The sequence below is a fragment of the Urocitellus parryii genome, chromosome 7 (genome assembly GCF_045843805.1).
Source record: "Urocitellus parryii isolate mUroPar1 chromosome 7, mUroPar1.hap1, whole genome shotgun sequence".
NCBI classification, from domain to species: domain Eukaryota; kingdom Metazoa; phylum Chordata; class Mammalia; order Rodentia; family Sciuridae; genus Urocitellus; species Urocitellus parryii.
The window spans coordinates 131,464,839-131,492,732 of record NC_135537.1 but is presented as its reverse complement, the minus strand read 5'-3'; the positions used below and the strand labels follow the sequence as shown (position 1 = coordinate 131,492,732).

Sequence of the window (27,894 nt, the reverse complement as noted above, 5' to 3'; positions counted from 1 at the left end):
TCAGCTCAGTTCTTCTGAAGGCCTCATGATGATGGCGATGGGGACCTCAACAGCAGGGGTGTGTTTGAGCAAGCATCACATCTCAAGTGGGGGGCAGGCAGGCTCTGGCCACTGACCCAGGGACTGCCCTAGCATTACACCTGGGAGCCTTGTTTAGAGCAAATTATTCTTTTATGTCTCCAGATTCCTAAGGCTGTCCACATGTCATCCCTCTCCAGAGATCTAACTCTAGTCCTGTGGGCCAGCTCTGCTATTCTGTGCCTGTCACATCTGGCTCCCTGGGGATTGCTTCCTGATAAGCAGCCATGAAAGAGCCTTCTGTCACCCCAGGGATTCCTCACCCCCAATCCCATTCTCACCTTCTTCCTCCTGGCACCCCAGGAGCACCCCTAGCACAAGACCACACTTTGGTGTAACTGGTCTGGCACTTCTGCCAACAGGCAGGGACTGGACACAGCCCCTGAGTGTGCATCCCAGGGGCTGCTGCTTTCAGCCCAGAACCCTGAAACACAGGTCCAGGCAGCCTCTGGTCTCCAGCCCTCGGTAACCCCTTTGCATTTCCAGGTTCTGGTGAGGTTTCTGAAGCTGGGCCTTCCCAGAGGCCTGGGCTTCCTGCCTCAAGTGTCTTGGGCCCACAGGGGTCCTGCAGCCACTTGTGGGATTCAACATCCTCTTTGTTCTGGCAGCACTGCCACCAACTCAGCTCCAAAGATTTTCCCCTTTATTTATTTTTATTTAATTTATTTAATCAATTCATTTAGTAGTACTGAGGATTGACCCCAGGGGCACTGACGGCTGGGTTACAGACCTACTTTTATTTTATTTTGAGACAGGGTCTTGAAGTTGCCCAGGCTACTCTAAAACTTGTGATCCTCCTCCTCAGCCATCCAAGGTGCAGGGATTACAGGCCAGAGCCACTCAACCACTGATGGCTTTTTAAAGAATCCTCAGCATCTTGTCCTGACCAGTAGTGTAAGGGTTTGTCAAAAATGACAGAAGGGCAGGGGTCTGGGGGTAGGAAGGACAGTAGAATGAATCGACATTATTACCCTATGTACATATATGACTATAATACCTGTGGGATTCTACATCATGTGCAAACAGAAGAATGTGAAATCAGACTCCATTTATGTATGATACATCAAAGTACATTCTACTGTCATGCATAACTAATTAGAAAAAAATTAAAATTATATTTTTAAAATAAAAAACAGGACGTTCCCTTAAAATTCTCTTGTTTTCCATTTCAACTTAATAATAAATAAATAAATAAATAAATAAGTAAGTAAATAAATAGATAGATAGATAGTAGTAAAGATAAACCCACAACTCACAACTTGCCTTGGCGTCGCCCACCTGGCCCTGGAGGTTTCCTTCCTGAACCCTCCGTCCTCTGGCCTGCGAGGTTTCCTTCTCGACGGTTGGGGGCGCGCGCGAGGTTTCCTTCGGAACCTTTAGGGGTCGCTAGGCAGCGGGCACGCGGCGACCCACCTCCCTGCTCCCCTCAGGACCCCGCGGAGGGCTGCTGTCTACTATGGCGCCCGCTCAGGCTTCACAATGAGACTGGGGTGCAAAAGGTCCGGCACCACCCACAAGGGATGAAGACAGGGCGGCTTGCAGCTCCCTCCCCCAGGCTTCGGACCCTGACCAGCAGGGCGCTAGCTGGAGGGAATGCCTCTGCTCTTGAGCCTCTTCCTCCTGGCCACTCAATGGTTGGACACCCCTGTAAGGTGGACGCTCTCCAAGCCTGTGGCACACCCGGCCAGCCCATTTCCATCCAGGAACCGGCCTCATCCAGGGCCAATGTGGGTGGAGTTTGCCAGCCCCCATGCCTGGCCAGGGAGACTGCACCAGCCAGAGGAACAGGGACTGTCCCGCCAGGAGGCGTTGGTGGTTGCTATGGTAACATTAGCAGTGACCCCAGTAACTGTCCCAAATGGGGTCACCTTTGCTCAAGCAGCAAAAGCGGGGGCAGTGCCTGCGAGGATAGTCACTCAGCCAGTGGGCCAGTGCTCGCTAAGTCGCACTACCCTTCAAAGGGACAGTGAGACTGTGCAGGGGTTGACAGGCAGGTAGGATGGGTGTGAAGGTGTGAGAAACACAAAGTCCTGTGGTCCATTTTCAGAATGAGTATTTAGCTAATCTGGTGTAAGAGCCAGTTGCTGCCATTTTAACTACAGCCCTTCCCTTTTCCACAGTTTTAAACTGAGCCAATCACATAGATGTAGGCCCTGAGGGCTTCTTATCAGAGCAAGGGGCAGTGCTGCCTTAGGGTTAAAAAGAGGCAGCCTGCCCACCCAGGGTAATTTCTCACTGAACTGTTCCAGAGCACATCCTTCTGCAGAAGTAATGTCTGCCTTGCTGAGTAACTTGAGCAGTGCCTGATTTCTTGCAGCACAGGGTATTTCCAACAAGGGGCTCACCAGCCTGAAGGCCCAATGCAGCTGCAAGGCAGGCACTGCAGGGAGACTGAACATGGGGTGGAGACACTGTGACTGAACCTGGAGCCTTTCCAGCTCAGACTCTTGCCTCACTGGCTGCAGGTGCCTCTGAATGTCAGCTGCCCGACCTTCACCATGCACTCAGCACCCTGGCCTGAGCAGGGAGACAGAGCTGGGTTTCTATTACTGTTTATGCATTGTCTCGGTCTAATATTGAGATTCCAGCTGGAGTAGCCAGTGTCCTCCTTGAGCAGCAGTTAAGTTCAGTCCCCAACCACTTTCCTCCTCCTGTTAACAGGAAGCTCTGCCCTAATAGCCCCAGGGCCCAATACAGGACAATTAGGGGCAGTCCTATGCCCCTTTGTCCACCCAAATTGTTCAAATTAACCAACCAACAGAGAGCAGGAAAAACCTAGCTACCCCTACCCTGTGAGCCATTGTCAGCCCCCACAGCTCCAGAGGGCCGTCACCCAGCCCCAGGGACACCCCCTGTGGCCCTACCTGGCAGCCTCCTCTTGGTTAGAGCTCTGCCTTCCATCTCCCCAGGGTCACTGTGGGAGTCCACATTGAAAGACCCTTTAAGTCTTCTGTAACAGGGCTCTGGGCAGCCTCTGGCCCCAGCCCCAGGAGGATGAGGCAGGGTGATCCACAGGAAGATGCCCCGAGTGTGAGAAATAGAAAGTCTGGTGGCTCTTTTTCAGTTTGGTATTCAGCCTTTATTGGATCCAATCACAGCCCTTTCCTTTTGCCCACCCTAATTCTAAAATTAGCCAATCATGTAGATTACATCCTGGAACTCCTCTGAAGGATGTGAAAGGAGGGTACAGGTAAGAACAATGGAAAGAACCCATATGGATAAGTCTTCTTTTCCTTTAAAGAGTTTTAAGCAAGCAAATGAACAGTGACAACAGGGTGTAAGAATATGTAGTTAGTATTCTTCAGTCACAGGAAGCACACCTGGAGGCTAAGGGTAGACATTAATGAACACCATCAAGGCCTAATTCAAATGTAAAAGACCTGAGGCTCCCCTGTGGGCTGGACTGTCCTATGGAACAGTCCAGCCAACTCCTTTATCCCAGAGGTGGAAAACCAGAAGGTGGGGGTGAACCCAGATGGAAGTTATAGGAGGACGTGGGGGTGAACCTGGATGAAAAGGAAGACAGTGGCTTTGATTCTGAGTGTTTAACATAGCTTTTGCTCCATGCTCTACCCAGAACCATGTATAAACTCCTAAGTTGACACACCACAATGGGTTTTTCTGCTATCAGGCTTCCTCCCACATGGCGGGACCTGTCCCTTCTCCCTTAAGTAAATCCTGATCCTTTTACTCTTCCCTTTTATCATTGCCTGTCGATCTTATTCTTCAATATTCAGGTGACAAGAACCAAGAGGAAATTGGCAAAGTCCTCCATGAGGCCACTGGAAGCCACAATCTTGCTGGGCACTGGCCCCACCAACCGACTGCCATGGAATCCTGTGATGGACACTTGGGCCTTGCCTTATATGTCAGTCTCAGGGGCATTTCTTGTCTGCCACATGATGTCCTGTGGACACAGGATCATTGCCATCACCATAACTGCCATTCGCCAGCAGGATGGGTGGCACCAGCTCTGCTCAGCTTGATCTGAGGGTCTGACTGTGCAAAGGCATAGTGTCCCTGGAATTGATGGAAAAAACACAGAGGCACACATCAGGCAAACACACACCTCCTTACACATCACACAACCCAATACACACATCACACACACCCACTCAACATACAGTACTACAACTCACATGCCACAAAGCACACCATCCTGTCCAAACTGTGCTTCACAAACAACACACGACATGCACAGCACCCAACTATCCACACACAAACACAGCACACACATGTCATGCACGCAGCTCACACACACTGCACACACACCACATACATAAACATTATACTACACACCTATACCATTCTTTGAACATTATTAAAGCTTTTTTGTGGCTCATTAAATGATCAGTGTTTGGAAAGGTCTGTGCATGTGTGTCTCTGTGTCCTGCGGCTGCGCATCAGGTTCCGGGGCCATGTGGTGTGACTATGGGGGGTCTTGGGTCCCATAGTCACATAGAGGAGGGGCTCATGCCCCTGGGGCCTACCCTCCTGGGCCCTGCTGAGCCCCTCCCATCCCAGCTGCCTCTGGTGATACACTGAGAGATCAGGGCTGAGCTTTCATGCTACCTGTCAGCCAAGGACACCCCTGGGCACCCACAGGACAGAAGCCACACCACACAACTCAGTATCCCCGTGCTCTAGAGCTGTGGGCCAAGTCCACCCATCACCCAAGTGGCCTTTCCTTCTGCTGGTCCAGATTCCAGGGACTTCCCTCCCAAGGACTTTGCCTGGTGTCCTTCACATTTCTCCAATGCTCATGCCTCCCCCTGGAATGCAGAACTGGAGAGGGGAATATTAACCATGGGGTGGTCCTCCAGGGTGGGCTCAGAGGCCCTCCTCTCTGGACTCTCTCTCCAACTCTAACTGTGCCTCAGCGACCTGCCCAAAGCCCAGGAGCTGCTTGGGGTGGTCTGGGCAAGTGGGGAATCCATGTTTTTAGGGGGACATGCTTTGGGGGCCTGGTACAGGGGGAGAAGGGATGAAAGGTGGGGAGTTCAGGAGGGGACTAAGGAGACCCTGGAAGCTGGGACATCGCAGGCCCAGGCTGCACATAGCCACACCTGCTGTGCAGGGGACATGGACAGCACCTCAGTGAGGGGCCCAGGGTCTGTAGACTGGGGACCCTTGGGAGCCCTAGAAGGGGAGCAGGCACTGGGGAGGAACTTTTTTACTTCTGGACCCAAGAATCTGGAGTCCCTGTTGACTGACTGGGGAATTCACCAGTGTCAGAGAAGACAATATAAAACAGAAAAATGAATTGAATCACAATTTGGCCAAAATGGAGCATGAAGCTGATCTGCCTCTGCCTGTCCTTCCATCTGCAGGAAGGAAGCCAGGAGACAGAGGGAGAATCTGATCTTCCTCTTCTGTCCTACAGAAGCACTGCCATCCACAGGAACAAAGCTGGGAGATCAGTTGTGTAGGCTCAGGGGACCCTGCTGGGGACATGATCAGTTCCCTCCAGCCCTACATTCCTTCCTGGGCCAGGGCTTTGATCTGGCCAAAGCTTCCATCCTGGGCATGGGACGGTTGACTGCAGGGAGCTGGGATGTTGGTAGGAAATGGCAGGGATTGAGTAAAGGGCAATATGGAATTTCTTTGAAATTTTCTGATTTTATAGGGCCTTGTCTCAGTCTCTTTGTCTTGTCCATCCTGCAGTCTTAAGGGATGTGGGGCTTCCTGTCATCTGGCCCTTTATTGAGATCCCCTCAAGGGCACCCTGAGCTTGTGAGTGAAAAGAGCCAACCTGCAAAGATGCTCACTGCTTCCACCTAGTGGAAAACTTGGGAAACCTGCTCTGAAGCCTTGGCAATGCCTGCTTTGGGTAGGGTTGGCACCTGCCCATCTTCATTTGACAATTCCCCTGTCTCTGAATAACCTTTTCTGAAGACATTACTGATTGTGTATCAAGTAGTCTGGGCCCATGTCGCTGGAATGGACTTATCCTGTCCTTTGGTCTGATCTGGCCCCTCATCAGAGGAGAAGTGACAGACTGTTAAGAGTCAGTGTCAAAAGACCCTTTCTGAGCCAAAATTGAGCAACAAAACAGGCTTAGAAAGAGTGGATCCCAGGCTAAGCTTTTACCTGGAGTCGTGAAGCACTTGCCTGGAGTCCATCAGGTGAAGCACCAGGAGGGCTTGCAGTGGAGATGGGGCCCTGGTCAGCATCTGCCCCCCTGCCCAACCCCAGATTCCAGGTTCCCTGGCTGCCATCACTGTCATGTCCAAGTTACCAGGATCCCCTTTCACCTTATGGGCCTCCTCTTCTCTCCAGGACTCTGGGGCTGTCCACCATGAAGGTCACTGGGGACATCTGTGAGGATGAGGGGCTCAAAACAGGTGCTCAGATCTACCTTATTCCCCACCCTCCTGATGCTGCATGCATGGAGAATTTTGTTATCTGAACCCTGAACCTCTCCTCATTTGCTCTTGGGGTACTTGCACCCAAGTGTGGTCCCAAAATCCAGACCCTTCCTCCAATGGTAGAGCTAAGGGGTCCCTCATCTCCTCTGCCTCATCCTCCCCCCATAAAAAGTGTGGATCCTGCAGTTTTAGGTGGGAGACCATCTGAGATCATAGGCAGGCTCCCGGAAGGCCCCAGCTGTGGAATCAATGAGGCATCACAACCGTGACCAGGTGACCCTGGCTGCTAACTCACACTCAGGGTCTTTGGGAAAACATTCTATCTGCAATTAAATTCTATCTTTATTGTGTTACTAAACAGCACACATCACTGTGGAAACCTTGGGGAAGGTGGAGAAGGTGAGAGCAGGAGGAAGCGGTGGCCTGCATGGAGACACACAGGAGACCTCAGCCCTGGCGCCAGGCGGGCATCTCTGCAGTCTGTGAGCAGGAAGAAGGAGGCCTTACACATTCTGCTGCTGAAGCTGACCTGGAAGGAACTTAGCAGATGCCTCCACTCCACCTCTGATCAGGGCTGGACGAGGCCTTCACCTTCTTTCCACTCTGCAGGGTTGAGCAAGGCCATTGTCGCAGATGGCAGGGGACATCTGTAGTCTGGACTTTCCAAAGAGCCAACACTGCCTTTGCATCTGGAGGATGGCATATGTTTTTATTTATCTTTCCCTACAACCTATTCTTCCCCGCAGGGGCAGAAAGATGCACTTTTCAGGTCCGTGTCATTCCTCAAACCATGTGAGTCAGATCCTCTTTTCTAGTTAAGGTCCCCATCAATCTGTCCCTTTCATCCATGGACTGAACCCATCGTCTCAGCCCTAGTCAGGAGTATATTCTGCAGCCACATTCCCTGCCAAACACTAAAATTATCCCACCCCTGACTGCCTACTAGAAACTCAGGAGACTCCCAGAATCTGCCAGTAGATCACTCCAGAAGAGATGTGGGAACTCACCCTGCAGTGTGCACAAGTCTTCCATTGAGTGTGGTCACCGGGTCAAAACATCCATAGAGCCTGGTGCAGTGGCCACGCCTTAATGCCAGCTACCAGGAGGCTGAGGCAGGAGGATCACATGTTTGTGGCCTTCCTGGATGACTTTGTGAGATCCTGTGTTGAAATTAAAAAGAAAAAAAAAGTCTGGCAGAGTGCCTCTGGGTTCCCTTACAGGTATCACACATCAACAAATATATATATATTTAAAGATCCACACACTGATGTGCCAAGAGCCAACATCAGGGTCCAGGATGATCCCAGACCTGCCTGTGGAGGAAGCAAGTACCCAGCACCACCACGCCTGTCCCTGCCTCAGCACCCTGGTCCTGCTGCCTGTCACAGCTGTCAGCTGAGCTTGGCTCAGGTGTGTCTAGGACAAGGTTGCCCTGGCCTTTATCTTGGCATTTGGTTTTGTCTTGACCTGGCTCAGCTCAGCCCGGACTTGGTCTAGGCTTTGGTTTTCATCTTGACAACCCTGGCCATGTGCTTTATCCTGCTCTGTAGAAAGAGGCTTCTATGTGCTCCTAGAATTGACTTAAATCTAGATATGTCCAAGTCTGAATGACCCCATCAACTCACAGTGCTCCCGCGGGGACAACTGCTTGATAGACAGCATCTGTCATCTCACTGGAACACCCAGGCAGAACATCCTCACAGGCAAGAGGACAGGACCTGGCCCCTCCTTGACCAGCTCCTGACTGTGTCCTCCCCTGGAGGGTACTGCTAGTACCACACAGACGATGGGCCCAGGGGCAGATGGGCCTGGGTTCTGGTATATGCCCTGCCCCTTGTTGCTTAGGTACCACTGGCAAAGTCACATAAACCCCTTGAGCATCCTTTGCCATTTGGAAACTGAGGCGATCACTGTTCCCTTACAGACTGGAGGCAGATGGTTCATGACATGAGGTGTGTCGAGCATCCTGTCAGACTCAGGGCAGAAAAGGTGCTGTCAACATAGGAAAGCTCTGTTCTTCCAAAGTCTTACGAGCAGGGTAGAGCTGGAAGCTCCTCCTGCCTTCACACCCTCAAGTCAGCACCCTCACTGGAAGCCTCCTCCCCAGCAGCCTGCATTTCCTGTACCCCAGCCCCCACTTGCTCTGCGCTCACATTCTCTCCCTCTCCCCCTCCAACTTCCACTGTCTGGCTCCCCCATAGCCTCCAGAACACCCATAAGGAGGCTCAGTCCCACTCCTTGGGCTGGGAGCTGGTGCAGAAGCCCAGGGAGGCCCAACCTGGCTAGGAGGGTGATGGTGCCAGCTCTGTGGCTGTGTTCTGGTTGAGAGTGGCACACAGGCCTGGCCAGAGCACTGCTGAGGGATGGAGCCCTGGAGAAGAATGCTCCAGGGCTGCTGGGAGAGAGCCGTAGGGAGTGGCAGACAGCAGTGCAGGGCTCTGGAGGCACAGGGCAAATGGCCAGGGCAGAGCCCTGTGGGGAAAGGACCACTGTCTAGCATCTAGCAGACAGACGTTCCCTGAAGACCCAAATAATGAATGCACACAGAGTACTCCATAAACACATACCTAAGGGCCAATGCATACAACCCACGGTCAAAACCTCAGAACCAAAAATGTGCAGAGCTGGGGTGCTTTGGCCTGAGTTCATCTGACAGGAGGGTCTGTTCCTCCTCCCTGTGACCTTCTGTGAAGCTGCACCAACCATGGCCCTGTCCACTTTGTGCAGCTTCTCAGCTCCTTCACCTTCACTCCTCATCACAGAAGTGTTTCCTCCCTTGGTCTGAAACAGGATTTCCACTTCACATTGCAGTGCACATTTCATGGGCTCATCCTGCCTTACTGGATAAACACCTCCTCTTCCCCTTTCAAGTGCTTGACAATTTCTAGAAGTGGCCAAGAGAGCAGAGTTTCTTCGATTGCTTCATCTGCATTATTGAGCCCAAGACATGTGAGCTTGAGGCTGGGTTGTGTGCTGGTCCAGTTACCAACTTGCTTCCCAAATGCTTCCTACTGGCTTGTTGGTCTTGTAGCATATTTGGAGACAATAACCCAGAGAAAATTGATGAAGTCCTCCATGAGGCCACAGGAAACCACGATCCTGCTGGGCACCAGGCCCGCTAGCCACCTGCCATCTTGACACAGGAATTCTATGATGGACACTTGGGCCTTGCCTTATACATCAATCTCAGGAGTCCCTTGTCTGCCACAGGCTGTTCTGTGGACAAAGGGATCACTGTCATTAACATAACTGCCACTCACCAACACAGGGCAGGTGGCACCTTGACCCTGAGGGTCTGGCTCTGCAAAGGAACAATCACACTAGAATTGACGGACAAAACTACACACACACATACCAGATGCACACACACCTCCTTGCACATCACACAACCCAACACACATAGTCACATATCCCCACTCAACACACAGTATGACAACTCAAATACCAAGAAACACACCATCCTGTCCAAACTTTGCTGTACAAACCACACATAACATGCACAGCACCCAACTATCCACACACAAACACAGCACACACATGACATGCACACATCACACACACACTCCCCATCCACACCATACTTTGAATGTTATTAAAGCTCTTTTGTGGTTCATTATTCAGCCAGTATTTGGAAAGTTCTGTGCACATGTGTCCTTGTGTCCTGCAGCTGCCGATTATGTTTCCTGTGCCATATGGGGTGGCCGTGGAGGCCTTGGGACCTGGAGGAGGGGCTTGCACTCCCCTGGGGCTCACCCTCCTGGGCCCTCCTGAGCCCCTCCTGCCCTAGCTGCATCTAGTGATACACTGAGGGATCAGGGCCCAGCCCTCCTGCTGCCCATCCCTCTGCCACACCTGGGTATCCACAGGACAACAGCCACACCACACAACTCAGTTTCCCCATGCCCTCAAGCTGTGGACTCCCTCCACCCCTCACCTTTCCTTCTGTTGACCCAGATTCTAGGGGCTTTCCAATGAAGGAATTTGCCCCATGTCCTTCACATTTCTCCAGTGAGCTGGACTCCAGCTGCTGCCTCTTTGAATGCAAAACTAGGGAGGGGGATATTAACCATAGGGTGGGCCTCCAGAGTGAGGCTCAGACGCCCTCCTCTCTGGACTCTCACTCCAGCCCTGACTATGCCCCAGTGATCTGCCCTGAAGCCCAGGAGCTGCTTGAGGGTGGTCTGGGAAGGTGGGGGCTCCATGCCCTTAGGAGGACTTGCTGAAGGGGCCTGGCACAGGGGGGAACAGGGAAGAAAGGTGGGGAGTCCAAGAGGGGACTGAAGAGACACTGGAAGCTGGGATACCACAGACCCAGGCTTGTCATAGTCTCTAATTGTGCAGGGGACATGGTCAGCACCTCATTGAGGGGCCCAGGGTCAGTTGGCTGGGAACCCTTGGGAGTTTCAGCAGGGGAGCAAGCATCGGGGATGACATTTTTTTATCCCCGGGGCCCAACATCTAGAGTCCCTGCGGACTGGATAGGGGCACTCACCAACATCACAAATAAGAAAAGACAATATAAAAAGAAAAATAAATAAATTCAATCTCCATTTGGCCAAAACAAAGGAAGATGCTGATCTGCCTCCACCTGTCCCATAGAAGCAGTGCCATCTACAGGAACGAAGCTGGGAGACCCAGATGTGTGGATCTGCTGGGTCTGGAGCTCTTGTTCCTCCCCTCAGTGCTGCTTCTCCCACTGGGTACAGAGCAGAACACAGTGAGTATGTCCCCCAAAATCTGGACTAAAGACAGGGAAGAAGAACCCACTCTTAATCCCCAACACTTCCTCTAGGGAAGAGCTGACCAACCTGAGAAAGAGTCTAGGTGACTGAGGAGGCAGACCATGAAGCTGACTGTGGCTGTCATCAGTGAATAAGAGCCCAGAAGGGACAAAAAGAGAGCCTGGGAGGAGGGCAGAGCCCTGCTCCCAGCCTTTCCCAGGGATGACCCTGAGAAGGAGGCAGCCTGGTCAGAAGGAGGCTCAGGGGTAGGTACAGGAAATCTCTGTCTCAGGGCTTCTGAACCTCAGGACAGCCATCTCTGTCTGGCACAGTGCAGAAAGGCACCCTGCAGAAAGCCTGTCAGCAGCTACAGATCTATCTAAGTAAGAGGACAGAACAACCCAACCAGGACAGCCAGATGTCTCCAGGAATCATCACAAGCTGGGGTGATGAAGGACCACCGCGAGTTGAGAGTACTCCTGCACCACACGAGAGGCAGCCAAGAAATTCAAACTCCCAGCATCTAAGAGCCCAAAACAAAACACACAACAAACTCTTCGAGGGACAGGCAAGAAAGGAAATATGCACTCAACAACAAAGATCAAAGGTGCCCAGGGAACTGCAGGAAAAACACCCACCATATTCTCATAAAGAAGTAACACTAGAGAGAGGGTGGTGCTCACTAGTAGGCAACCAAGAACCAACTGCAATGAAGACACACTGGGGTGAGGCCCCTGGACACATAGGTGCTTTAGCACTGGTGGGCAAAGAGCGCTCACCCACTGGAGGGCGAGGGGCTCTCACCCACAAGACACAGAGGAGACTCATCACTGAGCAAGAGGGTACTCATACTCAGGACACTGAGGAGACTGCATGCTGGAGGGCAAGGGGAGCTCACACAACACAGATTCTTTGAGAGAATATCCTTTAGGGCAATATCTCAGGCACCACAGTGATGGTGGGACAGTGTGGTTTCTCACAGGTCTCAGGAAGTTCTCCATGATGGTAGTAAATGGTCCTTTGCCATATTTCACAATGTCCTGTCAAGGTAGGAATTGCTCCTTATCCACAGATCCCAGTGGGTTTCTACTCTGGTGAAACAATAGAACCTAGAACTCAGAGAATCCTGAGCAATGGTGGGTGAGGGGAGCTCACCATAGGATCAAGAGGAAACTGAACACGGTTGAGCAAGGGGCCCTCACCCTCATGACCCAGAAGAGAATGAGTACTGCTGAGCATGAAGGAAACAAACAGATCAAGGACCAGTGCTGCCAAGAGTTTAAGAAAGATAACTGCATTGTTGGTGGTACAATAACTTGGGATACTGAGACAGGAGGATAGCAAATTTGAGGCTAGCCTCAGCAACCTAGAGAGACCCTACTCAAAATTAAAAATACAGAGGACTAGGGATATAGCTCAGTGGTAAAGCACTTCAGTACCAAAAAAAGGGAAGGATGGAGGGAGGAAGGAAGGAAGGAAGGAAATTAAAAATGGATACTCTTTCTCTTTCAGAAGTGGGAGAAGAATGAGAAGAAACTGTAGAATCAGATGGTTTGTGATTTTACACAGGTTCAAACTGGCCCTCTTTGTGATATAAGAAAATGTTGAACTTTAATTTAAGCCTGTAAAACAACAATGCTATTTTTTCTATTCCCATTGAATTGTCATGAGAGTAGGGAAAAAAAAAACAGAAAATACATTGTCAAAGTCCAAAATACCAAATAGAAGAGAGGTGTTCTTACAAACTAAAAATTTTAACCAATCTCTAGTTACTCTTCCTATTACTGGGGGAAAATAATAATAAAGTTTCATGTTAGGTAATCATCAGGGTATGTACAAAATGAAATATCGTAGCAAAAATAAAATATCAATTTTAAGGAAAAAAAAGAAAGATCCATTTATGTTTAGGTCAAGTCAGAACATGTTAAACATGAAAATAAATCCAGGAGAGGGAGGGAAGAAGGCTTCAAGATAAAATGATGTGAAAATGTCTGCAGGAGAGCATATGTAAGAGACATTGGGGGAGCACTGGAGGGCAAGGGGCTCTCACCCACAAGGTTGAGATTTTTGTATCTTATTTAATATTAACCTAAGATTATAGAGAACTATTTAAAAATGACACCAGAGACAAAGCAGAGTTCTAGATAAAATTATAAGATCCTGAGATAACTAAGGATGTTAGGCATGAACATCACATCAAACAGTAATTCTTACACCTGGCTTTCCCAGGATCACTTGGGAAGACAAAGAAAGGCAAATCCGGATCACCAAGACCCCCATGCCTAGGTGAACTGCTAAGCTTCTAGGTGAACTGCTAAGCTTCCTCTCTTTTACATATTGAACCACTGTGTAGTGAGTGTGCTACATCAACAAAGGTTCCCAAGGTGAGGGGAAAATTCTGGAATAATATTCCAATATTAATATCCATATATTCACTGAAAAAAATGATATGAAAATCACAAGTGTTTCCATCAAACGCAGAAGGACTTTTTCTTCTTACAAACAACTCTTCCTAGGGCTCCCTTCATGTCTCTGTTCCTCAGGCTGTAGATGAAGGGGTTCAGCATGGGAGTCACCACCGTGTACATCAGAGCCATGATAGTCTCTTTCACAGTAGAATTATTAGCTGATGGACATAAATAGAGGCCAATAATTGTCCCAAAGAACAGTAAAACCACAGAAATGTGGGAGCCACACGTGGAGAAGGCCTTGTGAATACCACAGGAAGAAGGGACCTTGAGGATGGAGGAGAAAATTCATGCATAGGACCCAATAATGAGTAGGAATGGGAAGACAACAACGGGTCCTCCTATGATAAATATCACCAACTCATTGACATGGGTGTCAGAGCAGGCCAGCTTCAGCACAGCAGACAAGTCACAGAAAAAGTGGGGGATCATGTTGTCCACACAAAAAAAGATGGTCTAAGGTGGGGATATAGCTCAGTTGGTACAGTGCTTGCTGCACATGCACAAGGCCCTGGGCTCAATTCCCAGCATCACACACACACAAAAAAAATAGTCTTGCCATGAGCAGAATATGCAACAGGGCATGGAGCATGGTCAGCACCCAGGACAGCACCACCAGGGAGAGACAGAGCTTGGGGCTGTAGTGCAGGGGGAAGTAGGTGGCCACATAGTAGTCATAGGTCATGGCCACAAGGAGGAAGCTCTCTAGGTCTCCGAAAAACAGGAGGAAGTACATTTGAGTCAGGCAGCCTGCATAGGGGATGGAGGGAATTTGAATCTGCATGTTCTGCAACAGTTTAGGAATGGTCACAGAGGAAAAGCAGAGGTCAGAAAAAGACAAGTTGCTGAGAAACAAATACATAGGCGTGTGCAGATGGGAGTCTAGGCGAATGAGGATAATGGGGAGGAGCTTCCCCAGGACAGAGGTAAGATACATGGCCAGGGACAAGGCATAGAACAGGTTTTGGTGCTCTGGCTGGATGGGCAGGCCTAGGAGGAGAAACTCTGTCATGCTCTGTCTCCAGTTTCTTAAAGAGAAAATAATTCAGTCCTTTAGAAACTCAAATAAAATTACATACTTCTATGATATAAAACCTGTTAGGGATCTATCAAAAAATCTTTATTTCACTCTTTGCAATAATTACCATCTTATATCACAAATGTGTATAATTATAATCTTTTAAAAAAGACATGACATTTGCTTCACTTCTTTTTAACATGGTATAATATTCCATTTTTTTGGTAAACATTTATGACACACAAAATGTATTGATGTGGTTTGGTTTGGTTTGGTTTTTGCTTTTCTGACAGGCCAGTCACCCTCAGTGATTATAAATGGGTTCTGCTTTTTCAGTTTCTGACATGGTCATGCTCTTTAGGAATTTTTCTAAACTTTGCAGCCTTCTAATTCAACATATACTCCCAAGAAAAACTCATGTACTTCAAAGTTTCAAATATCATTTAAAACTCAGGTGTTGACCTCTTTCTATCCTACAGAACCCTATTTTAAGACTTAATGATTTTCTTCCCTTGAATGTACCACAGGCATAGTAAGCAGAACAGATCCCAAGTGAAATTCATGATCTCTGCCTGCTCCTTTCCCAACCCTGTCCTCCTGTCTCTCATATTAAGTAAAAGGAATTCAGGCTCACACTCAGAAACCTGAGAGCTTTGTTTCACTCACTCATTTCTCTCACCATCCATATCCAATCCAACAAGTCCTACAGAGTCTGCACTGCATTCTGAATTCATCCACTCTTTGTTCCAAACATCACTACCTTAGACAAGCTGACCTCCTATGTCACTTGAACTGTGCGAACTGCCTCTTAAATTCCTGCTTCTAAGCTTTAATACCCTTCTCCTCCAAATACTTTCTTTCACACTGTGACATTATAAGATGAAATTCATTCCTCTCTTCTGGTTATATCCAGTGATAGATTCTCAGTGCTCTTAAGAAAAAGGCAAAGTTCCCTTCAGGAGCACAAATGAGACTTCATTACCTGATCCTTTCCCACTTCCTCAGCCTCTCCTGGCTGCACGATGCCTCTTGCCTCCCCTGTCAGCAGTGCTGGGCTGAAGCCATCATTTCTAGGCTCCAGTGTTTCACACTTGCTGTTTGTCCTGCCTCCCACCTGCTTTCCTTGCCTCCCTCTTCACCTGGCCTACCCCCTCATCTTTCAGGGTATTATGTGGCACTTGCTAAGCTAAACCTTCCTTGTATCATGCTACAGTTTCCACAGCATCCTGGACTCATCTCATGGCACTCAGTGCCCTGATCCCTGTTTGACGGCTGACTTCCCATTGATTATGAACTCCATGAAGAAAAGTCATGTCTGCCTCATGACTGCAGCAGGGCAGCCCCCGGCCTGGAGCCTGACGTGGTCAGTGTCCCATAAATACTCACTGACTGCCTCTCAGGCTGAGGCACGCATTCCTTCACCTTCAATGACAGCAAAACTCTATCAAGTTAAAATTACCACTACTGTCAATTGTTTCCAGAACAAGAACTCACTTCTTAACTGTTTAGCTGTGCATTTTGACACTCTGTTACAAACTTCATGGATGTAATTTGCAAACATGAAAAGCATTAGGGTATATTAGATCTACTTCTCATTTCACTACTTTGTATTGAGTTGGTCTAAAACTCCCCCCTTTTTTTAAGACCTTAGAAACCTAGGAGGTTTCTAGTCTTATTTATTTATTTATTAGGTTATATGGACACAATACCTTCATTTTTTTGTTTATTTTTATGTGGTGCTGAGAATCAAACCCAGGGCCTCACACATGCAAGGCCAGCACTCTACCACTGAGCTACAACCACAGCAGCTCGTCTAAAAGTCTTTTATGCTTCGTTTCACCTTATGTCATTGATATTGGTGTGGAGAAAAATTAACATGATGGTAATTTTAGAAATTATGGGGGAAACAAAAACAATTCTACCTCCAAGCCCTTAATTGAGTTCTTCCTCCACTATCCACAGCCCATGTGATGGTTAATTTCATGGTTAGTTTCATTTTGTTTCAACTCGGCTAGGCCCTGGTACCTAATTGTAAGACTTGGTTAGATTTTCATCACTATGACCAAAATCCCTGATATAAGCAACTTAAAGGTGGAAAGTTTACTTTGGTTCACAGTTTAGAGTTTCCGTCCATGGTTGCCTGGCTCTGTTGCTCTTGGCCTGAGGTGAGGCAGATCAAAATGATGTAAGGGTGTGGTGAAGGAAAGCTGCTTAGCTCATGGCAGCCAGGATGCAGAAAGGAGGGAGGGAAGGGCCCAGAGATAAACCCCCTCCAGGGCTTGTCTCCAGTGACCTGCTTCCTCCATCTAGGTCCCACCTCCCTGTGGTCCATTCAACCCTCAATGGATTAATCCACTGATGAACTCAGAGGCCTTAGATCCAATCACTTCCCCAAAGCCCACCTCTGAACACATGAGACTGGTGGCCATTCCAGATCCAAACCACACCACCTTTTTTGGGTCAAACACCAATCTAGATGGTTCTGGGAAGGCATTGTAATATGACTAGCATTCAAATCAATAAAACAAATCACCCTTCATGGGGAGGTGGGTTCATACATTAAGTGAAAGCTTTAAGAGGAAAGACTAAGTCTGCTGAAGAGAAAAGGGTTCTGCTCCAGTTTGCCTTCAGACCCAAGATGGTAGCATCAACATTACGGGGCATCCTCTCTACTGACCTGCCCTGTAGATTTCAGACCTGCCTGTCCCATGATCATGAGAGTTAATTCCTTAAAATGAATCTCTTTCTCACTCTTTATCCCTGTTCTTCTCTACCCCTTCCTCTTTATCTACACATATTTATCTGTGTAAATGGTCTGGTTCTGATTTCTGGAAAATTCTGACTCTTATATAGCCCATTGTACCCCAAATCTGACAAATAAATCAGAGGAGGGGCAAGGAGCTCCTTAACTAAAAAGACATAATGGAAGCCAACCACTGGGATCTTCACCCTGCTAGTGGTGTTTAATTCTGCTGCATTAGCAGTTTTTACACTTGAACATTATCTGCTGACATTGCAATGGGAAGAAAATGTCTACTGCAAATCATATACCTGGTTTCTCATAAGTTTTCTTTCCTTGTAACTGAGGAAATTCCATCCCAGATGTCAAGAGTGTGTCTAGGAATCACAAACAAGAGGCATCACTTTCAGCTGCTGTGCTGAGGATGGATTAACCTTCATGTCTCCCTGACCCTTGAAATCAGGAATTCTCAGTGCGGGGTGCACATAGGAATCAGTGAGGGCAGTGCTTCTAGACCTTAGTGTACATGCAACTCACTTGGGCAAATTGTTAAAATACTTATTCTGACTTCATGGTTCAGATTTTATATTTTTCCTTAATACCCACAGAAAGTCAATGCTTTGGTAGATGGGTTGCACAGGAATAGGAAGGACAAACATTTTCTTTAAACTGCAGATTATTGGATCCTCTCAGAAAAATTTAATCACAATGTCTTAAGAGGGGGGCTGTCCAAAAAATGTTAATTCTTTACAGATGATTTGAAAAGAAAGCAATTGCATTTAAAGCTTATTGCATTAAAGCCTACCTAGCTCACAGAGCTGTCATTATGTTGAAATGATATAATCTTGTCGTTGTATCATAAGATATACTGCACATTGATATTTATGAATGTTATCATTAACAATTCAACTTGCAGACATTAGACAAAATACTTATAGAATGTTGGGAAGATGTGAGAGGCAGAGGGTTATAGAACAGATAAGCCATCCCATTAAAATAAAACATCCTAGAGTATGCATAACCTGGAAAAACTATACCTTCAAAATGAAAAGACACTACAGGTGAAATAAGCACACCCTTCTTGATTTACCTTGGATTTCTAAGAGTGACCTCTGACCTGAGATCCATCTCCCTTCATTCATTGTAGGCATGTGGAGTAAAAACCTCTATAGTCATAATCTGTGTCTACACCACCCCAGCTCATATCTCTTGCTACTCATTGCTGCACCTTAGGGAATCGGCTCCCAATGGACTTCAGATCCTGGGATAACTAATTATAAACAAAGTAATTAATCAGGACCTCATTAAGACAATTCTCTCAGAGTCCTGCCACAGTGAGTGATTATAGCCATTGATCACAGCTGACTATACTTTGGGGAACATTGAGGATGGAAACAAGCTCAGGGATGGATGCTTAATCACTGGCTGCTTGGGGAATGGGCAGGAGTTCTGTGCTGGTGCAGCCTGCTCATATATGCCTATATAAGGAAAGGACAGGAATAAAAAAAAAGATGAACACCTCCACATCATGTCCAATACTTTCTCAGGTCAAGTTAGAAAAAGAAGCTCAGATTCCACATTATTTAGTTACTTTTGCCTCCTTACCTCTCTAGGAAAACCTTCATAGCACCCATCATTAACACCATCCCAAATACTCTTCAGATGACTCTATCAGATGACTTCCTAATGTCATGTTCTATGTTCCTGAAATTGATTACAAGGCCATACCATCATTTATATTCCCTTCTTCAACTGCCTGCTCCATATGGCTCCAGAAATCGGAAGTCACCAACTAAATTAAGTTCTGTGCATGGTGATACAGTGCAAACTTCATTCCTAAGGAATCTGCATCCTCTATAGTCTTATTGGGTTGTTATAGATTATATTAACATTTATTTCTGGACATGAAAATAGGATGTGATACCCAAAAATTACCCCAGGTTTTCAGACTCAGTCCTCCCCACTCTAGTTGTGTACAAACAACCTTTTCCTTGGTATCAGTATTAATCACCTCTCCTTTTTGTGCATTGGTTTAGCCAAAAAACAAAATACAGAGAAAGAGACTGTACTATATTTCCAATTTCCAAATCAGTGAAATAGTTGTTACATCCCTGGCAGAAATACATATTTTGATACAACATTTTAGGTTCATCAGTCTCGTCTCTTCATTCAGCCACAGCTGCAGGAACCAGCTCTGCACTGGCTTCAACCAGCTTGAGTGGATGCAACTTGACATCACTTTCCTTCAATCCTTTTCCACCTGTTCTTTAATTTTTGTTCTGGGACTTTTTATTTTATTTTGGTACTGGGATTGAACTCAGGGACACTCAACCACTGAGCCATATCCCCAGTCCTTTTTTGTATTTTATTTAGAGACACAGTCTCATTGAATTGCTTAGTGCCTCACTAAGTGCTGAGGCTGGCTTTGACTCACAATCTTCATGCCTCAGCCTCCCAAGAAGCTGGAATTATAGGTGTGTGCCACTGCACCTGTCTCTGGGATTTTTCTGACTCCGGAGAAAGATGTCATGGGAACTCTCCTCATACTCACACAAATAACAAGGTCTATGATGCATTTTAAGTTAAATTATTTTAGAGGATGAAAGGAATGGAGTAAAGGGTTTTGTTGTTGTTGTTGTTGTTTTGTTTCTTTAGCATGAGAAATCTGAACTTTCCAGCATCATTTGTTGAAGGCTATAGTCCATTGATTTGCCTTGGTTACAGTATTAAAAATCAATGGAGGATATAAAAGTAAATCTAGTTCTGAATTTTATGCTATTCTGACTCTCAATAGTGATTTATGTTTCTATCTTTTCTTTAGTATCACACTTCGTTGGTCATTGTCACTTAATAGACTAGAAATAAGAAATGTGAAACTTTCTATTTTGCTCTTCTCTTTCAAAACTGATTTTAATTTCTAGCTTTGCCTTCTCGAATAAATTCTATAGTAAGATCATCATTTTGTACACAAAAGAATCTTGTTAGAATTATGATTGGAATTTTGCTGAATCCTGAGAGAAGTTTTTGAAGAGTCAACATTTTAAGAATATTGAGTCTTCCAGTTCAGACCATAGTATGCATTTCCATTTCCATTTCTTACATCTTTTGTTTCTTTAATCAGTGTTTTATAGTTTTGAGACACAATAGTTCCACTTATCCATGTTCTCATTTTTCCTGATTTCATTTACTTCCACTAAACCATAGTCCTACAATATTTAATGAAAAATTCCAGAAGTAATTGTCATGTTCTTTTTTTTGCCCTTTCTCATTACATAATAATAAAAGGGTCGATTTTTCAATTCTCAAACAATCCTTAAAATTACTTTGAACTCAATGAAAAGGAAAGTACATCTTATAAAAATTACCAGGATGCAACAAAAGCAGTCCCTAGAGAAAAAACTTATGGCATTAAATGCATGTATTCAAAAGTAAAAAAGATCTAAAGATGATAGTCCGTACTTCTATTTTATCAAGTTAGAAAAAGAAGAGTAAATTAAATTTAAATTAAACAGAATTAAATAAATAATAGAATGAGAATAGAAATCAACATAATTGAAACAGGAAATCGATAAAGAAAACCAGTGAAACTAAAAGCTGCTTCTTTGAAAAGATCTATGAAATTAAGATGCCTCTAGTCAGACTAAGAGAGAGAAAGGAAGAGATAGAAATGACATAAATACTTACATCAGGAATAAAATAATATTGTGAACAACTATATTACCATCAATTCACTAATCTAGATGCAAGAGACCAATTCCTTGAAAAAAAAAATCTCACAAGTGCTCCCAAGAAGAAATAGATGATCAGAATAGGCCTGTACCAATCAAGGAACTTGAGCCAATAAGTAATTACCTTCTAAAAGAGAAAGTGCCAAACCCAAATAGTATATTTGGGTATATTCTGCCAACATTTAAGGAGAAAATGATACCAATTCTGTAGAACCTCTTTGGAATAAAGAAGAAGAGGGAATACTTCTTAATTCATTCTATGAGAATAGAATTACTATAATACCAAAACCCAATAAAGACATTACAAGAAAAGTACAGTCAAATATCTTTCATGAATACAGATGTAAAAATTCTCAACCAAAAATATTAGCAAATGAAATACAATCATGTATAAAAAGAATTATAAACCATGACCAAGTGAAATCTATCCAAGTGATATATGAGGCTGGTTTAACATTCAAAAATCAATAATGTAAAATCCATCACATCACAACCTAAAGAAAAAAATCACATGATCAAATCATTAAATGCAGAGAAAATTGCTTGACAAAATCCAGTACCCATTCATGAAAAAAAAAAAAACCCTTGGTAAGTTGGATATAGATAGGAAGAACCTCAACTTCAGAAAGAATAGCTACCAAATAACCTACAGCTTATATACTTAATGGTGGGAAACTTGATACATTCTTCCTAAAATCATCAACAAGGCAAGCATGTTGCTTATCATCTCCACTTTTCAACATAGTACTAGAATCATGGCTAATGTGATAAGAGGGGAAAAACAAATAGTGATAGATTGGAAAAGTGGAAATAAAACTGTGTCTGATGCTGACATGGTCCTCTAAGTAGTAAACCAAAAAAAGTTCACAAAATAACTCCATAACTAACAAATAGTTATAGGAAGTTTGTATGATTCAAGCTAATATACATGAGTCAATTGATTTCCTGCACTCTAACAATGAGAATGTGGAATTTTATATTAAAAACACAATGACATTTTTATTCTCATCTCCCTAAAATGTAATATTTTGGAATAAATCTAACAAAAATACATCAAAGATCTATAGGAGCAAGAAATATAAAGCACTGATGAAAGAAATAAAGAAAAATAAAATACACAAATATTCTTTGTTAGCAAGTCATGCATTTGATAAGAGATTAATATCCAGTATATTTAAGGAACACAAACTCTATTGAAAGAAAATAGATAATCCCATTAAGAAATGGGCAAGGGCCCTGAACTAGATATTTCTCAAAAGAAGACATACAAACAGTAACACATAAATTACTGAAAGATTTAAATATGAGAGCTAAGACTATGAAACTCCTAGAATGTAAGAGTAATCTTCATGAAGGTGGATTTAGCTGTGGTTCTGTGGTTATGACCAAAACAAAACAAACAACAATAACAACAACAACAAAAAAAAAACCCTCACAACAGAAGCAAGAATAGATGAATAAAAAGCATGTATGTATCAACAAACACTATCTGAAAAGTTAATAAACAACCTACAAATGGGAGAAAACATTTGCATATCAGTTTGTAAGAGTATTAATATGTAGAAATGTATAAAGAATTCTCACAACTAAGTGATAAAGACAAAAAGCCCAATTAAAATGTGCAAAGGAACTCAACGAATATTTCTCCAAACGAGATGTATAAATGGCCCCATGTGGCCCCGTGTCCATGAAAAGATGTTCAGCGTCATCAGTCATCCTCTACAGATCTTTAAAAGTTTCAAGGAAGGCTTTCCAAAATACTAGTTGTACACCAGTTTGATTTTAGCTTTTAAAAATGGAAAAAAATATTGGTAAGAATGCGGAGGAATTAGAACTCCCATACATTGCTGGTGGGGATGTAAAATTGTGCAGCTGCTCTGGAGAATTTATTCGACAAATTCTTCAAAAACAGAGGAGATGGTGCCCCTGGGCTGAGCGAGCTAGCCAGCTGGTCCAGACGCGGGTGGAGAGCAGCATGAGCAGTAAGAAGTACTGCAGCCTAGAGGAGGAGTTGGAAGATTGCTTCTTCACGGCCAAGAGGACCTTTTTAAGGAATGTGAAAAGCAGACATCTGTCAGAGAACATCTGTAAGATGGTGGAGGAGGGAATCTCGGGAATCTCCTCTGCCTACACTGCAGGAGATCAAGCAGATCAACAGCCACAACAGCCTGGAGAAAAACTGCCTGGGCATGAAGCTGAGCGAAGATGGCACATACACGGGTTTCATCAAAGTGCATTTGAAACTTCTGCGGTCCATGGCAGTGCCTGCTGGGATCAGGCCCCAGTCCATCAAGGATGCCATCAAGGAAGTGAACCTGGGGCGATGACGGGCAAGCAGACATCTTTCTACATGCCACTGGATGTCTTCTAGTATCTGCCCATCAGCAGCACAATCACAGGCTGCTCAAGAGGTTTATGGTTGTGGAAAATCCCTCAAAGTCTGTACTTTTTAAGCAAATACACAAGGATGGTCAAGTGCTCTTCTAGAAACTCTTTGTTGCTGACTGCTCCCTCTATCTGTGCCTCCTTGCTGGCCAGACACAGATGTCCTCAACTTTGTGCTAAAGGAGAATGAAACTGGAGGAGGGAGTGGGACACATTCTCCATCCCTGAGTTCCAGAACTTCCTAAGGATCTTGGAAAAGGAGGAACAGGACAAAATCCAGCAAGTGCAGAAGAAGTATGACAAGTTTAGACAGAAATTGGAGGAGGCTTTAAGAGAATCCCAGGGCAAACCTGGGTAACTGGTCTTGCTTCCTCTCCTCCTAATGCTCTCAGATTTGTTTTTATTAATAATTATTATTTTGCAGCAGATACTTTTTCTCAGGACACCTCTGGTGGGTGTATTTGTACCCACCCAGCTGTTCCAGACGTGGCACAAAGTCTCTTCCATGGACAAGTGTCTGTGTGTGGGGGGGTTGACTCCTGCCCACTTCCCATGCTGTGCCCCCCAACAGACTCCGCCAAGGATCAGAACTCATGAGATGGACAACATTGGCATCTCTCAAGCTGCAGGCCTTTCACTGACCAAATAGTTGCCTCTTTTGTTACCAAACCAGAACTTCTCACACCAGCCAGCAAAAGGAAACCAGTAAAAGGTTTTAGAACTCTATGTTCTTTCTCTGGCTTTGACTCATCTTTAGTTTCTCTTATTCACCACCTTCAAAACCTTTATTTAGGTCAAGTGTTGTAGCATATTCCTTTAGCAGGTCTGAGCTAAGTTCCTGAAAGCAGAATAATGTTCAGAAAAGGGTTGTCCCACACTGCCCAAGGCACCTGCTGTTCCTGCTTAAGGGAAGTTCATGTGGCCTCTGGCCTAGCTGCTGGGGTAAGGAGCACCAAGGCTGAGGCTGGCTCAGAGATTTGCAGCGAAGTTGCTGCCTGCTCTGGCCCTGGTCCTCATTAGCAAGACTGTGCATGAGTAAACCCAAAGGCGTACATACATGTGTTTGATCGTCACATCTTTGTCAATACTGTTTGTTTTTAAGTTACAAATTTGAATTTAACATTGCCATCATCCTCATGTGTTTCCATTAAGGGGAAACTAGCCATTTACCATTTTTAAAGTCTCCTGTTGAGTCCAGAAATCAGGCTGCAAGAGAAAGCCAGAAAGCATTGCAGAGAAACATGTCTAGGGGGAACATAGTGCATTGGCGGTGGCAACCTTACATGCCTCGTCCATCTTGGAGAGGACACCTGTGCAACTGGTGGGTGGCAGCACAGGAGGAGACCCGGAGCAGTGGGCGGGCACTGTGGAGTAGAGTCTGGACGAGGAATTCAGCAAAGAACAGCCGGTCCTCTCAGAACCTTATCTTGGCTTTGGATCTTAGAAGAGAATCATTAAGCAGAGATCAGACACAGTGAGTGAGCAGATGTTTTGGACACTGGACTGATTGAGCCAATCTCTATTTTTAAAATGGCTCAGAGCAACCAGGAGCTAGTGATTGACTTTCTGTCCTACAAGCTTTCCCAGAAAGAATACAGCTGGAGTCAGTTTAGTGATGTGGAAGAGAATAAGATTGAAGCCCCAGAAGGGACTGAATCAGAGGCGGAGCCCACCAGTGCCATCAATGGAAACCCATCCTGGCATCTGATGGACAGCCCCATGGTGAGTGGAGCCACTGGCCACAACAGGAGTTTGGATGCCCCTGAGGTGACCCCATGGCAGGAGTGAAGCAAGCACTAAGGGAGGCAGGTGACAAGTTTGAACTATGGTGGTGGAAGGCATTCAGTGACGTGATATCCCAGCTCCACATCACTCTGGGGACATCAGAGCTTTGAACAGGTAGTGAATGAACTCTTCCAGGATGAGGTAAACTGGGGTCACATTGTAGCCTTTTTGTCTTTCAGGGAACATAGTGTGTGGAATGCATAGACAAGGAGACGCAGGTATTGGTGAGTCAGATCGCAAGTTGGATGGCCATTTACCTGAATGATCACCTAGAGACTTGGATCCAGGAGAATGGCGGCTGGGACATTTTGTGGAACTCTATGAGAATAATGTGGCAGTGAAGAGCTAGAAGGGCCAGGAGTGCTTCAACCATTGTTTCCTGATGGGCATGACTGTGGCTGGCATGATTCTGCTGGTCTGGCTGTTCAGTTGGAAATGACCAGACACTGACCACCCACTCACCCTCCCTCCCACTCCACCCCACCCCACCACATCCCTGTGTCCAACCAGCATTGCCACCAGGAGAACCATTACATGCAGGCCACACCCACCGTCCATCACTGGCTTGGGCCTATACCTGGGTCCCTGCAGTTAGTTTTCTAGATCTACCATGATTCTATGACAGCCACCTTCCTGCATACCTCAGTTCTCTTGGCCTTGAAGTCTACAGATTTTCCCTAAAATCTGTCCTATGAAGGCTGGCAGTGGGTAGGGGCAGCTAGGAGCAGAAGGGCCCTACCTGGTTGGTAGAATCCTTACTACCCCTTAGCCTCTAAGACTGCTTTCTTAGAAGCTAGAACAGTTTTTGACCCACTTCCCTAGAAAAAGACTATATTGCCTTTTTTTTTAATGTTAGTAACCTCAGAGTTGATCATCATTTTCCATCCCATCTGGACCTATTCCTTCCATCTCTACCCCCAAGAACCATTTAGAGGCCACTTTTGACTAATTAGGAATAGAGGCTGCTTGGGATAAAGAAGCAAGGATCAGGACTTCCTCCTCCCCTCTGGCCTGGACCAAGTCCCCACTCCTAGTGTGAATATTTTCCAAAGGCCTCTGGCTAGAAGCCAGTCCTAATTAGGAGGGAGGGTGCTATTGCTGCAGGAAGTACCCCCATGCTAAACCTAGGGTGGCCCTTATAGTTTAACACCCCCCGCTAGTCCCTTTCCCTCCTCTCTCCTGGCTCCCATGAACATGACCGAGGGACCATCTGGGCCCAAGACAGTTGCCTCAGAGCTATTTATGGCCTCAGCTGCCTCACTTCCTACAAGATCATCCTGTGGCATCGTTTCCCTGGGCTACTGTCTATTGGGTACAGGGATTCAGGGGACTCCCCCAGATGTAAAGGGGAAATATAGAGAACAGCAGTAGGAGCCCTGGGGTCTTCCCTACCTCAGGAAGGAATGGTGGGAAGGAGACCTTAGGGCACAGGCCAGTGGGTGGGGGTTGACTGGAAGGGCCTGTGTTGCCTGACCAGGTAGATATTGCCCTACTGTCCATCCTGGGCATCCAGGCTGCCAAGGTCAAAGTGGCCTGGCCCTTCAGTCCTCCCTCTACTCCAGCCTTGTCCTGTCTCATCCCTGGGAGTCCCAGCATAGCACTGTCCACCCCAGGCCCTCTGCTGTACATATTCCAGACAAGTTTTCATTCCTTGTGAAGATGATATACTATTTTTATTAAGTGTGTGTGTGTGTGTGTGTGTGTGTGTGTGTGTGTGTGTGTGTATTCACGTGTGAGGAGCTGCTGGCTTGCTGTGAGCGTGCAGGTGGAGAGCTGGTGCCTGGAGATTGGCGGCCTAATTAATGCTCCTTCCCCTGCCCTGTTCCAGGAAAGCTGTCCTAGGGGTCTTAGCTCCTGAGAGGTACCTGTCCCCCCTCTCTCCTTCAGTTGTTGTAGCTCTTTAAAATAGTCTGTGTGAAAGTGAAAGTGCAGGTCAGTAATAAACTGTGTTGACTCAGTGGGAAGAAAAAAGTTAGGCACTGAGGTATAGCTCACCTACCTACCTAGCATGCATGCAGCTCTGGGTCCAATCCCAAACACAAAGACCTGTAAAATGATCAATCATGCAATGTGAATGCTACTAGCATTGCATTTGGCATAAAACTTGCCAAAGTCAATAAAAGGGTCTTCAAAGCTAAAGAGTAGTTTCAACGTTATTTTTGTAGCTTACTATTTCAAGCTTATTTTTTCCTTCAGGATTTATAAAATCAAATGGTGAGATTTTAGTCTTCATAATATTTGGATGACGTTGGATTTTTGTACTCTTTATTCAAATTAAATACTAAGTTGTCTAGAGCCTTGCCTCCGTCATCAGCAGAGAAGGGCCTGGCTGCCTTAGGTTCCCCCTGGGCCTCCAGCACGGCCTCCTCCTCCCCCTGGAACTCTCGGGTCTCCAGGTGCTGCCAGAGGTGTGGCCTTGATGACAGAGGGAGATCCTCCAACTGGGCCAACTTGGAGTCCTTGCTGTTGTGATGCTGGCCAGGCATGTGCTCAGTGAACCTGTGGGCCTGGCTCCCCATTGACCTCAGTGCCTTTTGTTGCAGAGAGATGGGAGCAGGGTGTGTTTGCATGAAGCTCTGCTGCTGGCTTGCTTCTGCCGGGAG

At 46.1% G+C, this 27,894-nt stretch overlaps 3 pseudogenes; 2 read left to right on the top strand and 1 right to left on the bottom strand.

The window, feature by feature from the left end:
* Positions 1-13,638: 13,638 nt before the first annotated feature.
* Positions 13,639-14,647, bottom strand: LOC144255873 (olfactory receptor 1E2-like; annotated as a pseudogene).
* An 8,269-nt stretch (positions 14,648-22,916) lies between these two features.
* On the top strand, positions 22,917-23,864 carry LOC144256170 (ras association domain-containing protein 5 pseudogene; annotated as a pseudogene).
* Positions 23,865-25,024: 1,160 nt separating this feature from the next.
* On the top strand, positions 25,025-25,730 carry LOC144255948 (bcl-2-like protein 1 pseudogene; annotated as a pseudogene).
* The last annotated feature ends 2,164 nt before the right edge of the window (positions 25,731-27,894 follow it).